The sequence below is a fragment of the Bufo bufo genome, chromosome 2, assembly GCF_905171765.1.
Source record: "Bufo bufo chromosome 2, aBufBuf1.1, whole genome shotgun sequence".
Classification (NCBI taxonomy): domain Eukaryota; kingdom Metazoa; phylum Chordata; class Amphibia; order Anura; family Bufonidae; genus Bufo; species Bufo bufo.
In genome coordinates this window covers 80,475,819-80,492,932 of record NC_053390.1, presented here as the reverse complement: position 1 = coordinate 80,492,932, position 17,114 = coordinate 80,475,819, and positions in this window count along the sequence as shown.

Genomic DNA, 17,114 nt, shown 5'->3' with positions numbered 1-17,114 from the left:
TTAAAACTTTTTTATTTTTTTACCTTTTTAATTTTATTTTTATTCCCCCAGGGGTTTTGAACGTTTTAGATTGCTTATGCATCAACTGCTATAGTTTATCATTGCAGTCTATGGGAAACTACTGTAGCATGCCTGGGAGCCTTCACAAGACTCCCGACTGCCATAACATCTTAATGGCTCCTACAATAGTCATGGATGAGCTGATTGGCTCAGAATGCCCCCTTACAATAAATAAATGAAAAGGTCATAGATCAATGTATACTGAATAATAGTTATACACTCACCTAAAGAATTATTAGGAACACCTGTTCTATTTCTCATTAATGCAATTATCTAGTCAACCAATCACATGGCAGTTGCTTCAATGCATTTAGGGGTGTGGTCCTGGTGAAGACAATCTCCTGAACTCCAAACTGAATGTCAGAATGGGAAAGAAAGGTGATTTAAGCAATTTTAAGCGTGGCATGGTTGTTGGTGCCAGACGGGCCGGTCTGAGTATTTCACAATCTGCTCAGTTACTGGGATTTTCACGCACAACCATTTCTAGGGTTTACAAAGAATGGTGTGAAAAGGGAAAAACATCCAGTATGCCGCAGTCCTGTGGACAAAAATGCCTTGTGGATGCTAGAGGTCAGAGGAGAATGGGCCGACTGATTCAAGCTGATAGAAGAGCAACGTTAACTGAAATAACCACTCGTTACAACCGAGGTATGCAGCAAAGCATTTGTGAAGCCACAACACGCACAACCTTGAGGCGGATGGGCTACAACAGCAGAAGACCCCACCGGGTACCACTCATCTCCTCTACAAATAGGAAAAAGAGGCTACAATTTGCACGAGCTCACCAAAATTGGACTGTTGAAGACTGGAAAAATGTTGCCTGGTCTGATGAGTCTCGATTTCTGTTGAGACATTCAAATGGTAGAGTCCAAATTTGGCGTAAACAGAATGAGAACATGTATCCATCCTCTGATGGCTACTTCCAGCAGGATAATGCACCATGTCACAAAGCTCGAATAATTTCAAATTGGTTTCTTGAACATGACAATGAGTTCACTGTACTAAAATGGCCCCCACAGTCACCAGATCTCAACCCAATAGAGCATCTTTGGGATGTGGTGGAACGGGAGCTTCGTGCCCTCGATGTGCATCCCTCAAATCTCCATCAACTGCAAGATGCTATCCTATCAATATGAGCCAACATTTCTAAAGAATGCTATCAGCACCTTGTTGAATCAATGCCACGTAGAATTAAGGCAGTTCTGAAGGCAAAAGGGGGTCCAACACCGTATTAGTATGGTGTTCCTAATAATTCTTTAGGTGAGTGTATATACGATTATAGAACATTGCAGAACACTTTTAAACTGAGAGGTGAGATGTAATAATGGGCCACATCACTATTGCTTATAGTATATACTAATTTGTGAAGATTTAGAATATAGTGCTATATATTCGTATTCTCGAATATTCTAGATGTTTTTTTCATCAGTAACCTCCCTTCTTGCTTGTGGGCCAATGAGAAGGCTGCAATGTCTTTGTCAGAGCTTAGCAACATCCCTAGCAACCAATAGGAAAGTTGCCTGCCCCTTACTATACTCCCAGCAACCATTTTCTGCATTTTTTTGCAGTTCTGAGAGAGAGAGCAGTGACATTGCTGTGCTCTGTGCTTTACTGTGTCATTACATTAGATAGTTAGTTAGCTTATATATATATATATAATACAGATAGTTAGTGGGAGATAGTCAGTGTAGGTTAGATAGTGATACAGTGTAGCTGATAGGTAGTGTGATAGGTTCTGCTGTCCATACATACATTCATGCTACAGACATAGTGCTGTGATGTCGCAAGTGCACAACAATACTTAGTGCACCAATCAGTAATATGTAGTCAGACCTGCTAAAATGTGAAGTTGCACGTATTGTGCAAAAATATGCGCATCATTAATTCCCGATTTGCGCAATCGCGAATATATTGGAGCACTCTATCTGCATATAAAGCTATTGTAATGTTCTGCCGTGCCGACCATTCTCTCCAGTCTCAGGATACTTCTAGTAGCTTGAAAAATGTAGCAACAGTGACTCACGCCTGTATTGTGCGCACAATACGTGCATATTACATTGCCGATTTTCACAATCAAGAAAATAATCGCAAATTCTTGAAATCACGACTGTATAATGAATATTTGCCCAAATATTTGAGAATTATCACAAATTCGAACATTGCCCCTGCCGCTCATCACTAGTAGAAACCACTCATGTTTCCAGTGTCCTGTCCTCACAGCTGCCTTGATAATCAAACACGTGGACTTGCATTTTCTGCTTAAAGAGGACCTTTCACCGCTCCTGACATGCCTGTTTTAATAGCTATATTCATTCCCCAATTAATAACAATTCTGGAGCATCTATTCTTATGGCTCTATGTTGTGCCATTCCTTTATTATTTCTACTAGAAGTTATGAATGAATTGCTAGCAGTCTGCAGTAAGGATACAGAGGGGTGGTAACCAGTTGGGGATGTGTACTTGCACAGACTCACTCTATGCAATCAGTGCTGCCATGTTCAGACTGTGCAGTTTCACCCCCCAACTTGTTACCACCCCTTTGTATTCTTACTGCAGACTGCTAGCAATTCATTCATAGCTTCTAGTAGAAATAATAAAGGAATGGCACAACACAGAGCCATAAGAATAGATGCTCCAGAATTGTTATCACATGGGGAAGGTATAAAGCTATTAAAACAGGCATGTCAGCAGAGGTGAGAGGTCCTCTTTAAGCTTTAACTGCAAGCAAATTCTATGTTTCTAAGAAATATAAAATTATAATGATCAATTAAGGTGAAGCTCAAAATAAATGCAAATTTCTTAATATTAGGCACCTACAAGATGCTCATCGTATTATGCTGTGCTGACATTGATGGTATACCCTAGCGACATGCCAATCTTGTCTCAGATGGGAATACCCTTTTAAAGCCAAAAGATATAACAAAATGGGCCTGTCTTTGGAGTGTACAGGAGAACTTGCCAAAATGACTCCACCCCTCATCCAATATTTCTTCTTGCTCTTCCGCTATTGGCCAAAGCTTTAACTCACACACTTCCTGCTGGCCTACCCTCTACGTGCACTCTGTACTGTATCTAGTGACACTTTTCCATTAAAATGACTCATGACTTTGTAGTAAAACTTGATTAGATTTTTTGTGTTGTGATGTATGCTGTCTGCAGTTATTTTTTTTCCTATTTTTTCCCGTGTTTTTCTTTTCATCATTATTCATCACTTATGACGTTTATTATTTATAGTTATTATTATTATTATTATTATTATTAATGTGACTATTATTCTTATTGTTGCTATTATTGCTTACCTATTATCCAGATATTTTTTTTTTCATTTTTTCTTATGCTCCATATATAGTTTGATTATGTAATATAGAGTTGAAAAAAAAGGATCCAACAAGATGAAATGACTTTCCCTCTTAGAATACAATCAGGTGCCGTCTTGTTTTGACCAGTTTGCGGTTATGACCATCTTATTTTAAATTTGTTTTTAAGTAATATTCTCAGAAATAAAGCCAATCTGCAAAAACTGGTCAATATTTTGTGTTTTAGAGTTTGTTCTTTTGCCCACAAAACCCTAGACTGACATAAAAGCACTTCCATGAACAAAATGCACATATTTTTCCATTGCTACAAAATATTGATGAAGTGCTCTATTGAGGTGGAGATCTCATTAATTATTTGATTTACAGAAAAAGGAGACAGAGGAAAATGAGTGCCCTGGCTAATGCCATGATGTACCATCTTGAGGCTTAAGATCCTTTTAATGTATTCAGCTGTGATGCAGCTGAAAGTGGAAAGAGAGAGCTGAATGGATCCATTAATTTAATTGAAGCCAGCTCTGACAAGAGGTAAAACATGTAGGGCTCTACATCTCTCCAGACTGCATCAGCTCTATAGTAAACAGTCAACGATCCCTACGTAAAAAAAAAAAAAATACGAGCTAAAACTATATACACTAAAGACTTCAAGGCCAAAGAATATCAACAGAGACAGGGGTGAATAGATCCTGAAGAGGCCGTCTCTGTACAGCACCACATAACTATTCAGTGTCCACATGCTTCATTGTTCACCTCCAAACAACTGTAAGGTTGTAAGTAATTTAGACTTCCATGGAAAAGTTACATTTGTTCATTTCATTTCTGCAGGCTTCGGAGAATTGCACTCCATCTTCCTCTCTTGACAATCAGACATGGAAACAGCAAAATGCACTTTTGTACCTTTGAAGCACCTTTGATGATGCTGTCTTTCAGCTTTATGCTCTTTGATACGGCTCCTGATAAAAAAAACCTCTGCTTTTTATAGTAAAAGGGTCAGAGCTCTTCATGTTGGTCATCACATCCTAATTGAGATCAGATTCAGATCTCAAATTGATAGTGATGATAAAGATTATTCTTATTCTTATTATTATTATTATTACTCAAGTTTAAAAAGGATGGAAATGATTATTTTATATCATTACCGTGTAAAAAAAAATGCAAATGATACAGCTGTTCATTATTGGGCTAATTCTCTATACACAATGGGAAAATCCTTCCCAACCCAATAATAATTAAATAATCATTCCTCATGCTTAGGTCTTGTCAACCTCCAAATACATGTAAATACTAAATAACTTTTATTCCCATGTCTTATGTAATTTTCCATTGATTGGATTTTACTTTTGTATGTAGAATGCTAAAATGTTGGAAAATGCTCAGTTCCCACTAGGATGCAACCGGGTTCCAGCCGACTCAAACAGACACCGTTAAATCGTATTAGCTATAATGAGATCCATTGGGGTTCTGCCTGCCTTTCTGTAGCTTTGATGGAAAGAAGAGTGCTCTGGACTGTTATCCTGATGCAAAACACTAGATGCACATGTAGCCAAAGCTAAGATCGGGCAGAAACAAGATAACTGATTATAGGGGTCCCTGCAATGGTTCCTGGGAAAAGAGGATTTTGTCTGGCATACCTCTGTACTTAGAAGTTATCTCAACCAACCAGTGCTTCTATAATAATAAACTGGGTAGTCTGTTAACCTACCCATTTTTTTTAATATTAACATAGGCTGGTTGAGATGCTGTATGCTGCCTGTCTATATGTAGTTCAGTCATTCTACTATGTGAAGTGCTACTAGTGCAGAGAGTGGGGGACTAGGGGACCACCTTGCTCAGGGGCCCTTTGCCTGTTCCCCTGTGGGCCAGTCCGAGCCTGTCTGTAAGCTGCTATGTGCAAGAGCTCTGATGGTGATGATGATGATGATGGTGGTGATATGTGTGCGTGTGTGCCTGAGTCTGTTATGTCTGATCTATTTTCTATTTTTTACTTTTAAGGAGATGAAATGTTTATTAAACAATGTAGAACACATTAGAAGAAATGCACTGAAATATTGTTCTTGTTGCCCATGTAAATACTATTCATCAAGTGAAACAAAGTAAGAACTGTATATACTCTTTAAGTAATCTAGAAAGGTTATAAATAAGTGAATATCCTAATATCTACAACACCAAAAATATGCATAAACCTTCATGTACTGTATTACAATAGTGTTTAATAACAGTATCATTGGGAACAGATACCAAAATAAAAAATGAGACTTGAAGAAATAACTCAAATGCCACAATTTGTTCCCAATTCAAACCGAACAACAGTCACTCAGTTGGTGGAGTGCTCTACTTTCATAATGGCCAGACCACCACAGTAAGTGTGCACAAATGGGGTCATTTATCAAACTGGTGTAAAGTAGAATTGGCTTAGTTGCCCATAGCAGCCAATCACTTAAAAGAAACTGTGCATCAGATGTAACATGGCTTCCTTTGTCTCAATAATTTATTTTTAGTTGCAATTTTAAAATGAACTAAAATAAAATTAGGTGAAAATAGAGAATTCTACATTCAAATAAAAAAAAAGTGCCATCTTCAATTTCCATATATTGGTTATATTGTAATTAGAAGATAAGCGAATTTCTCAAAATTTGACTTGAATTGGACTAATTGGTCCAAATAGATTCTGGCCAAATTGAAAGTTCTCTAATTGGGCTGAAAATTCGTGTATGACACTTAGAGATCTCGTAAGACATTCTTCTCTCTTGTATCTCACTTTAAAAAAAAAAACATAAAAACAAAACTATATATATATATGGCTCAGACATCCATCACATATACCACCACTAGGCCAAAAAAAGCTTGTCAGAATCTTACAGTGGACACCTACCTGTATATCCAAAAGTACCTGTAATGACTAATCTATTGCCATCCAACCTTCCACCATACCTCCTCAACTGGTGCCAGAAACAGCACTTTATACTTAATATGTACTTAATATTAAGTAAAGAGAGACTATTATACATTTACTTCTGGCCTCGTTATTCAAACTTCATTTACACTGCATCGATTTCCCAGGGAGTGACGGCCTGAGGGAGTACACCATGACACAACACTTCTCCTCCCATCCTGCATAAACTAACGCTACTAAAAATATGGTGCTGTGCCTTATGAACATGAAGAGGGTTCGGCTCTTTAAGCATTTGAACAGAAGTGCCAAGAGTTAGACACTCACCTGTGTAATATTGATAGCCAGTCTTAAAAATAGGTCATAAATAAAAAATAAAAAAAACAGATAACCCCTTTCAATAATGGTCTCAGGATAGACATATTATGATGTTCGGCACCAATGTCTTGGTGGAGGTCCAATTGCTATGACCATCACTGGAACCAAGTGGGAGCGATGCTAGTAAAGTATGACACTTCATCTCTTGTTTGCTTTACTCAAATTATTTCAAGTGGCTGCATGGTTAGCAACTGATTATCATTAGGTATGAGTGAACACCTGGAAGTTAGGTTAGGGACCCGAACTTAACCTCGAACCCCATTGAAGTCAATCGGGACCCAAACTTTGGGGCACTAAAATGCCTGTAAAATAGTCATAGTAAGGCCCCTTTCACACGGGCGAGTATTCCGCGCGGATGCGATGCGTGAGTTGAACGCATTGCACCCGCACTGAATACCGACCCATTCATTTCTATGGGGCTGTTCACATGAGCGGTGATTTTCACGCATCACTTGTGTGTTGCGTGAAAATCGCAGCATGCTCTATATTCTGCGTTTTTCACGCAACGCAGGCCCCATAGAAGTGAATGGGGTTGCGTGAAAATCGCAAGCATCCGCAAGCAAGTGCGGATCCGGTGCGATTTTCACGCACGGTTGCTAGGAGACGATCGGGATGGAGACCCGATCATTATTATTTCCCCTTATAACATGGTTATAAGGGAAAATAATAGCATTCTAAATACAGAATGCATAGTAAAATAATAATAATCTTGAATAGAGTTGAGCGGACACCTGGATGTTCGGGTTCGTCGGGTTCAGCCGAACTTCAGAAAAAAGTTCAAGTTCGGGACCCGAACTTGAACCGAACTTGACCCCGAACCCCATTGAAGTCAATGGGGACCCGAACTTTTGAGCACTAAAATGGCTGTAAAAATGTCATGGAAAGGGCTAGAGGGCTGCAAATGGCATCAAAATGTGGTTAAGAGCATAGCAAGTGCTCTGCAAACAAATGTGGATAGGGAAATGACTTAAAATAACAAAAAATACGTAAAAATAAAAAATAATAATCTTGATCTAGGAGGACCAGGTCCATATGGAGAAGGAGGTTGAGGAGGCGGTGGATGTGGCGGTGGATTTGGAAGCGGCAGTGGAGGAGGAGGAGGATGAGGTAGCCTACACTGCTTTTTAGTTTTAAATGTATTTTTATTTTTTTAAATTAGGGTACACCCCAAAACATTGGGAAATATAACCTGTGATAACCCCCTCCAGTCATGCTAAACACACGTTCAGACAATACACTGGCTGCAGGGCAGGCCAGCACCTCCAAGGGGTAAAGGGCAAGCTCAGGCCATGTGCCCAATTTGGAGACCCAGAAGTTGCAGGGGCTGACCCCTGTCAGTCAGTTTGTGTAGGCGTGTGCACATTTACTGCCCCACCATGTTGCACGTCCCCGTGATGTTCACGATCCAATTTGATATCGGCTCTATCAACTTTCGATGTTCTTTTATGCACCTTCCATGGTGATCACAGGTGGCGGGGAATCAGGGTTCCAGGCCAGAGAGGGAGCCTGAGAAAAGAATACCACATACAAGGGAGGTGAATGAATGAAATTAAATGTAATCGAGCGGAAATGTGGGACAAAGTATTAAAGCATAAGCTTCCAAGTTAAGGTGGGGGCGTGCGGCAATTACCCACTCCCGACTTGGGGAGGTAGTGACGATAAATAACAATACAGGACTCTTAAGATGCCCAGTTATTGGAATGATTAATAAAAAAATTATAGGGAATGTCACTGGTATTTTGGATTTGGAAACGTTAGCCAGGAGAGGCCCTGCTGCCACTTTGTTGACTCTAGCTAACTTCTGCCTGATCTCATGTCCCTGTGATGTCCACCATCCATTTGGATATCTTTAGGGTTGAGCGAATTCGCACCGAACTTTAGGATTTTTGGACCCCGGACCAGAACCCGAACATTTCCATAAAAGTTCGGGTTCGGTGTTCGGCACTTTCTTGGCGCTTTTTGAAAGGCTGCACAGCAGCCAATCAACAAGCGTCATACTACTTGCCCCAAGAGGCCATCACAGCCATGCCTACTAATGGCATGGCTGTGATTGGCCAGAGCAGCATGTGACCCAGGCTCTATATAAGCTTGAGTCACATAGTGCTGCACGTCACTCTGTTGTTACAAGTGTAGGGAGAGGATGCTGCTGGACTTGTGATTTCAGGGAGAGCATAGGAGAGAATCTAACTCAGCGATCTACAGACAAATAGTTGTGTGGGTGCAGGGCACTATCATTTTACCCATCCCTGAGCTCATTGACCAAAAAATACAAACTTTTAGAATTTTGTTAGTCAGGTGGGTGGCGGCGGCAGCGGCCATTTTATGCATGCTCAGTGCACCAGCACTGCATCTGAGCTTTTGGGACATTGCAAATCACCATTTTTGGGGGGAAACTATAACATCTGGATTAGTCAGTGTGCAATTTAAGGTAGAAATACACCCATCATTTTCTGGGGTTTTAAAAACACACAATTTTTTCAAAAAACAGTATTTTCCAGATCTGCAAGTGTTAAATTCAATTTTAATATATACAGCTTTCATATTCTGTTAGCAAAAAAATACTTTTTTGGCAATCTACAACATCTGCATTAGTCAGTGTGCAATTTAAGGTAAAAATACACCCATCATTTTCTGGGGTTTGAAAAACACACTTTTTTTTTCTTCAAAAAACACTATTTTCAGGCCTTGCAGCATCAGCACGTGTGAAATTACAGGCTTATATACTGCTGTCAAATTCAGTTTTTAAACAAACACTAATTTGGGCACAAAAAATTTAGTTGGCAGCCTTTGATGCAGATGTCATTGTAAGATACACCCTTAATACATTTGGGTTACATTCAAAGATTTTAAATACCGCCATTTGGTGCACCAATATTGAATTCAGGCCTACACTGGTTCAGGCCCTGTGAGCTACCCCCTCTACATACAGGGGTTTGAATTAGGCATTTGAAATACAGCCATTTGAAATACAGCCATTTTGTGCAAAGATATATTTACTTCAGGCCTACACTGGTTCAGACCGTGTGATATACCCCCCTACATACAGGGGTTTGAATCAGGCATTTGAAATACAGCCATTTGAAATACAGCGATTTTGTGCAAAGATATATTTACTTCAGGCCTACACTGGTTCAGACCGTGTGAGATACCCCCCTACATAAAGGGCTATGAATCAGGCATTTGAAATACAGCCATTTGAAATATAGCCATTTTGTGCAAAGAAATCTTTAATTGAGGCTTAGTCTGGTTCAGGCCGTGTGAGATACACTCTTTTCATACTGTCGTTCTTTTCTACTATTAATTAAACACCCATTTAGGGCAAGATCCTAAATTAAAAAAATATGAGGAGAGTGTGAAATAGGGGACGTGGCCCAGGTCGTGGTGCTGCTGGTGGAGCTCCTGTTGCAGGGAGAGAACGTGGTCGATCTGTGCCAGCTACACGCACAAGTGAAACCCCTTCCTTAGATGCGAGTAGGCGACAAAACCTGCAGCGGTATTTGGTCAGGCCTAATGCTGCTCTACGAATGGTGAGGCCTGAACAAGTACAGGCGATAGTAGATTGGGTTCCTGACAGTGGATCCAGTTCCTTCACATTGTCTCCCACCCAGTCTCCTGCTGAAAGACCACAGTTGGCACCTGCAGCCGATGTCCATCAGTCTTTCACCTCACCCCCTTGCAAATCAGCCAAGCAGTCTGAGCCCCTAGTCATGCAGCAGTGTCTTCTGCTTTTTGATGACTCTGTTATCAGGGTTTCCCAGGGCCTTCCACCTAGCCCTGCCCCAGAAGTGGAAGAGAATGAGTGTACCGATGCGCAACCACTTATTTTTCAAGATGAGTACATAGGGGGACCATCGCAGCACTTCTCGGATGATGACGAAACACAGGTGCCAACTGCTGGGGCTTTCTAAAGTGTGCAGACCGACAAGGAAGTCAAGGGTGAAGACTGGGTGGAAGATGATGTGCAGGACGATGAGGTCCTCGACCCCACATGTAATAAAGGTCATGCGAGTGACCAATGTAGTTCGGAGGAAGAGGCGGTGGTCGCACATAGCCACCAGCACAGCAGAAGAGGGAGCACGGTGCAAAAGCGGAGCGGCCGTCCTCTAGACAGTATGCCTGCTAATGCCCACCACAGCATGGGACCGAGCACACCAAAGCCAGCTCCAAGGAGTTTCCTGGCGTGGCAATTCTTCAGACAATGTGCTGATGACAAGACACGAGTGGTTTGCATGCTGTGCAATCAGAGCCTGAAGTGAGGCATAAACGTTCTCAACCTGAGCACAACCTGCATGACCAGGCATTTAAGTGCAAAGCACGAGCTGCATTGGAGTAGACACCTCAAAAACAAAGAAAGGTGTCTGGCTCCTCCTGCTTCCTCTTCTGCTGCAGTCACGGCCTCTTCATGCACCTCTGGAGTGACAGTGCCACCTGGCACCCCACAAACAGACGATCTGCCAGCAACACCACCACCTGGGTCACCAAGCATCTCCACAATGTCACACGGAAGCGTTCAGCTCTCCATAGCCCAAACGCTGGAGAGGAAGAGGAAGTACCCCCCTACCCACCAGCGATCCCTAGCCCTGAATGCCAGCATTTCTAAATTACTTGCCTTTGAAATGCTGTCATTCCGTCTGGTGGAGACGGATAGTTTTAAAGGCCTTATGGCGGTGGCTGTCCCACAGTACGTCTTGCCCAGCCGCCACTACTTTTCAAGGCGAGCCATCCCTTCCCTTCACAACCAAGTAGGGGACAAAATCAGGTGTGCACTGCGCAACACCATCTGTGGCAAGGTGCACCTGACTATGGATACGTGGACCAGTAAGCACGGTCAGGGCCGTTATGTCTCCATAACAGCACTCTGGGTAAATGCAGTGGCGGCTGGGCCTGAGGCGGATAGCAGTTTGGCGCATGTCCTTCCACCACCGAGGATTGCAGGCCCTTCAGTTTGCCTACTGTTGCTTCTTCCTCATCCTCTACCAGCTCCTCATCCGGTCAGCGTAACACCACCAACTTCAGCACAGCCAGGGGTAAACGACAGCAGGCAGTTTTAAAACTTATCTGTTTGGGGGACAAACCCCACTCCGCGCAGCAGCTGTGGACGGGCCTTGAACAACAGACCGATGAGTGGTTTGTGCCAGTGAGCCTCAAGCCCTGCCTGGTGGTGTGCGATAATGGGCAAAATATTGTAGCAGCTCTGGGACTAGCCGGTTTGACGCACATCCCTTGCCTGGCGCATGTGCTGAATTTGGTGGTGCAGAGATTCCTTAAAAATTACCCCGACATGTCAGAGCTGAGGCATAAAGTGCGGGTTGTCTGTGCGCGCTTTCGGCGTTCTCACCCTGCTGCTGCTCGCCTGGCAGCGCTGCAGCGTAACTTCGGCCTTCCTGCTCACCGCTTCATATGCGACGTGCCCACAAGGTGAAACTCCTCCTTGCACATGCTGGCCAGAACAGCACCACTTCACCACCAATTACTGTGCCTCCATGCAAGACCTGTGTTCCTTGTTGCGCTGTTTCGAGTACTCTACCAACATGGCCAGTGCCGATAACGCCGTTCTCAGCGTTACTATCCCACTTCTATGCCTCCTTGAAAAAACACTCCTGGCGATGATGGAAGAGGATGTGGCACAGGAGGAGGAGGAGGAAGAGGGATCATTTTGTAGGGTTTCCGGCCAGTCATTCCCAAGTGACTCCGAGGGTGGGATCCTGCACCCACAAACCCAAGGTATACAATTGTCCAGCCAGGGCACACTTCTGGAGGATGAGGAGTTGGAGGAGGAGGAGGAGGAGATGGAGGAGGAGGAACCATGTTCACAGCAGGGTGGCACCCAGACCAGCTCTTGGCCATCACTGGTGCGTGGATGGGGGGATACAGAGGACACAGACGATACACCTCCCACAGAGGACAGCTTTTCGTTGCCTCTGGGCAGCCTGGCACACATGAGCGATTACATGCTGCAGTGTCTCTGCAACGACCGCCGAGTTGCCCACATTCTAACTTGTGCTGATTACTGGGTGGCCACGCTGCTGGATCCACGTTACAAGGACAACGTACCGTCCTTAATTCCGTCACTGGGGCGTGATCGTAAGATGCGCGAGTACAAGCGCACGCTGGTAGACGAGCTGCTGGTGGCATTCCCACCTGACAGCGGGTGCACAGTGGAAGCACAAGGCGAAGGCAGAGGACGAGGTCGCCAACGCAGCTGGGGCACCGCCAGCACCTCAGAAGGCAGGGTTAGCATGGCCGAAATGTGGAAAAGCTTTGTCAGCACGCCACAACAACCAGCACCACCAGCTGATATGGAACGTCTTAGCAGGAGGCAGCATTTCACCAACATGGTGGAGCAGTATGTGTGCACATGCCTACATGTACTGAATGAGGGGTCTGCCCCCTTCAACATCTGGGTCTCCAAATTGGGCACATGGCCTGAGCTTGCCCTTTATGCCTTGGAGGTGCTGGCCTGCCATGCAGCCAGTGTATTATCTGAACGTGTGTTTAGCACGGCAGGGGGCGTCATCACAGACAATAGCAGCCGGATAGCAGGCATGGATCCCTCAGGACTTGTCTGTACCTTGTGCAGAATAGACATGTATACCGGCACTAAGCAGCCATTGTTATACTGCAGGGCAATTGATCATGTTTGTATTTTGGATATTTCACACTCTTTTGGAGTGTACCTTAATTTTGCAAAATTAAATTAAAACCAAAAACCTGTGTTGGCTATCTCGTCCTCCTCCACCGCCGCTTCCACCTACTCCGCTGCGTCCACCGCCTCCTCAAACTCCTACTTCATATGGAACTCCAGCTCATAAATCCATTTTTTTTTTGTGTTTTATGTTATATCATTTCACTACTTTGTCATTTACATTTTAGGGTGAAATTCACAAATTTTTGGATGTATAGTACCACTGCTATACCTTGTAGACCGGTAAAAAAAATATAAAAAATTGTCAGTCACATTTTATGGTGAAATTAACAAATTTTTGGGTGTATAGTACCACTGCTATACCTAGTAGACAGGTTAAACAAAAAAATAAAAAATTATTTACTTTTTCGGGTGAAATTAACCAATTTTTGGGTGTATAGTACTACTGCTATACCTAGTAGGCCGGTTAAAAAATAAAATAAAATTGTCATTAACATTTTCTGGTGAAATTAACCAATTTTTGGGTGTATAGTACCACTGCTATACCTAGTAGGCCGGTTAACAAAAAAAATATATTTGTCAGTTACATTTTCAGTTGAAATTCACAAATTTTTGGGTGTGATGTACCACTGCTATACCTAGTAGGCCGGTTAACAAAAAAAAAAATTGACAGTTACATTTTATAGTGAAATTCAGCAATTTTTTGGTGTGATGTACCACTGCTATACCTATTAAAAAAAAGAACATTTGTTACATTTTAGGGTCAAATTCACAAATTTTTGGGTGTAATATACCCCTCATCTAGCTAGTTGACAGCTTAATAAATTTCAATAATTTTTATTTTACATTTTCGGGTGACAGTAAACAATTGTTTTCTGTCATAGACCCCTGCTCTACCAATTAGACAGGTTAATTAATTTCTGTAATTTTTCTGTTACATTCTTGAGTTGACATTATACAATTTTGGACGTGAATAAACCCCTGCTCTGCATAGGTAACAGGGAATAAAATTTCTGAAATGTTTCTTTAATTGATGCACACCACCTCCTTTTATTCAATGCTTAAACTTAAGCAAGTTGTACCACATTTAAGCTTCAATACTTTGTCTCACATTTCCGCTATACTCTTTTGGCCAACATTTGCGCCTCAATAGCTTTTCCCACAATTCTGCTTGACTCTTTTGGCCCACATTTGGGTTTCTGTAATTTGTCCCACATTTGCGCCTAAATAACTTTTCCCAAATTTCTTCTTGATCCCAAATTTTTTAAATAAATGTATCTCCCTTAAATTTGGTCTCTTTTTCTCACGCTCCTTCTCCGGCCTGGAACCCTGATTCCCCCCCACCCGTAATCACCATGGTAGGCACATAAAAGAACATCGAAAGTTGATAGAGCAGATATCAAATTGGATCGTGAACATCACGGGGACGTGCGACATGGTGGGTGGGGCAGTAAGTATGCACACGCCTACCAGAACTAACTGACAGGGGTCAGCCCCTGCAACTTCTGGGTCTCCAAATTGGGCACATGGCCTGAGCTTGCCCTTTACGCCTTGAAGGTGCTGGCCTGCCCTGCAGCCGGTGTATTGTCTGAACGTGTGTTTAGCACGACTGGAGGGTGTTTAGCACGACTGTTTTGGGGTGTACCCTAATTTAATAAAATAAAAATAAATTTAAAACCAAAAAGCAGTGTAGGCTACCTCCTCCTCCTCCTCCACTGCCACTTCCACCTACACCGCCACATCCACCGCCTCCTCAACCTCCTTCTCCATATGGACCTGGTCCTCCTAGATCAAGATTATTATTTTTTATTTTTACGTATTTTTTGTTATTTTAAGTCATTTCCCTATCCACATTTGTTTGCAGAGCACTTGCCATGCTCTTAACCACATTTTGACGCCATTTGCAGCCCTCTAGCCCTTTCCATGACATTTTTACAGCCATTTTAGTGATCAAAGTTTGAGTCCCCATTGACTTCAATGGGGTTCGGGTTCGGGGTCGAGTTCGGTTCAAGTTCAGGTCCCGAACTCAAACTTTTTTCCGAAGTTCGGCCGAACCCGTCGAACCCGAACATCCAGGTGCCGCTCAACTCTAGATATCTTCTCTATCAACTTTCGATGTTCTTTTCTGAGCCTATCATGTTGATCACAGTTATCAGCGAATCAGGGTTCCACGCCGGAGAGGGAGTGTGAGAAAGAGAGACCACATTCAAGGGAGGATTAAATTTTTCAAATTTAAAATTATAGAGCAGAAATATGGGTCAAAGTATTAAAGCGCAAAAGTGGGACAACTTTTTAAAGTTTAAGCATTGAATGAAAGGATGTGGCGCGCATCAATTAATAAATAATTTCTTAAATTTTATTACCTGTCAACTATGCAGAGCAGGGGTTTCTATCCGGCAAAATTAGAAAAATGTCACCTGACAATGTGATTGACGATTTTTTAAAATTTATGTTCCTATCACCTATGTAGAGGTGCCCCAGTGACATCCACCATCCATTTGGATATCTTCTCTATCAAATTTCGATGTTCTTTTCTGAGCCTACCATGTTGATCACAAACGTCCCTGACCGTGCTTACTGGTCCACGTATCCGTAGTCAGATGCACCTTGCCACAGATGGCGTTTTGCAGTGCGCACCTGAGTTTGTCCCCAACTTGGTTGTGCAGGAAAGGGGTGGCTCGCCAGGAAAAGTAGTGGCGTCTGGGCACGACGTACTGTGGGACAGCCACCGCCATAAGGCCTTTAAAACTATCAGTCTCCACCAGACGGAATGACAGCATTTCAAAGGCCAGTCATTTAGAAATTCTGACATTCAGGGCTAGGGATCGCGGGTGCGTAGGGGGGTACTTCCTCTTCCTCTCAAGTGTTTGGAAGATGGAGAGCTGAATGCTTCCGTGGGACATTGTGGGACAAGATGCTTGGTGACCCAGGTGGTGGTGTTGCTGGAAGATCCTCTGTTTGCGGGGTGGCAGGTGGCACTGTCACTCCAGAGGTGGATGAAGAGGTCGAGATTGCAGCAGGAGGAGCCAGAGACCTTTCTTGGTTTTTGAGGTGTCAACTCCACTGCAGCTCGTGCTTAGCACTTAAATGCCTGGTCATGCAGGTTGTGCTCAGGTTGAGAACATTTATGCCTCGCTTCAGGCTCTGATTGTACAGGGTGCAAACCACTTGTGTCTTGTCGTCAGCACATTGTCTGAAGAACTGCCACGCCTGGCTTAGGTGTGCTGGGTCCCTTGCTGCGGTGGGCATTAGCAGGCATACTGTCTAGAGGACGGCAGCTCCGCTTTTGCACCCTGCTCCCTCTTCTGTTGGGCTGGTGGCTCTGTGCTACCACCAATCTGGTCCTCTACAATGCAGATGTCTGGAGGGGGAGAAGAATGCAGGGTTTCCAGGGAGAGATGGGGTAGATAGATATATACATGTGGTCCATCATGCTATAAACTATCTACTAGTGTTGAGCGCGAATATTCAAATCGCAAATTTTAATCGCGAATGTAAAACTTCGAGAATTAGCGAATATTTAGAATATAGTGCTATATATTCGTATTTGCAAAGTGTTGAATATTCTAATCGCTAATTTATTGCGAATTTATTGCGAATATATTACATTGCCAATTTTCGCAATCAAGTAAACAATGACTGGAGATCACAAATTCTCGAATGGAGGCAGCCGCCGAGGATCCCGCCAGCAGCCAGGAACCGTGACAGAGTCATCACTGAGGGGAGGGGAACTAATCCCGACGGCCGAGGCTTGCTGGTTCCTCACTGGCTTCTATGCTCTGACGGGCAGAGGACAGCTGAGTGCTGCCGATGGCTGGAGCACGGC